At 32.4% G+C, this 700-nt stretch overlaps 1 long non-coding RNA gene across 1 annotated transcript; it reads right to left on the bottom strand.

Annotated features, from left to right (window-relative positions):
- Positions 1-50: 50 nt before the first annotated feature.
- On the bottom strand, positions 51-700 carry LOC110427333 (uncharacterized). The gene is made up of 3 exons (XR_016352016.1): positions 587-700; positions 310-487; positions 51-138 (listed from the first exon to the last, which is right to left on the bottom strand). It is a non-coding gene; the product is annotated as an uncharacterized LOC110427333 (long non-coding RNA).

The raw sequence follows: 700 nt of genomic DNA, 5'->3' as shown, positions 1-700 counted from the left end.
TTTTATTTTTGGTACATGAGATTCATAGAATCCTTGTTAATGTGTACATAAACATACCTGGTCACCAACAATTAAACCCATCAAAGCCATTGCAGTATGTACCAAATTTGATTGATTTCCTTCCATAGGTATATATACCTTTATCAACAAGAAAAAGAAAATATAATTACATAAATTTATAATTTTTTATGTTGCATTTTGAAAGAGAGAATTGCATTTGAGCAGTTGAGTTAATCTCAAGTGTATGTATTTTTTCTTTGTTCTAAAAGTTGAATTCAAATTAGATTAAAAATTAAAGCTATTAGTTACCTTTTTGGGACAAGAAAGGTAGCTCTCTCCCCAACCACCATCTTCTCTTTGTGTTTTAAGCAAAAAATCAACTCCTTTACGTATAGCCAGGCAATTATTGTAGGTCTTGCCAGCAGCCTTTAAGCCTTGTAGTCCGAACCATGTGCCATAAATGAAGCAAATTCCCCAATTTCCGTACCTATAGGAATGCTTGTCAATAATGTCAAGATTTTGGTGAACTCCATCAATCTTTAGAATATGACTGATATTTGAACAAATTAAGAAACTTATATATTACCATGAACCCTCAGGATGTTGTATCTCTTCGAGGAATTGTGCAGCTTTGCTGATGAAATTTTCGATCTTTCTTTTTTTATGCTCAGGGTATAATTTCTGGAAAAGAACTAGTGCT

Source organism: Theobroma umbraticum, unplaced genomic scaffold (assembly GCF_002168275.2).
Source record: "Theobroma umbraticum cultivar Fairchild unplaced genomic scaffold, ASM216827v3 scaffold_228.0, whole genome shotgun sequence".
Classification (NCBI taxonomy): domain Eukaryota; kingdom Viridiplantae; phylum Streptophyta; class Magnoliopsida; order Malvales; family Malvaceae; genus Theobroma; species Theobroma umbraticum.
This window is presented reverse-complemented; position numbering and strand designations above follow the sequence as displayed.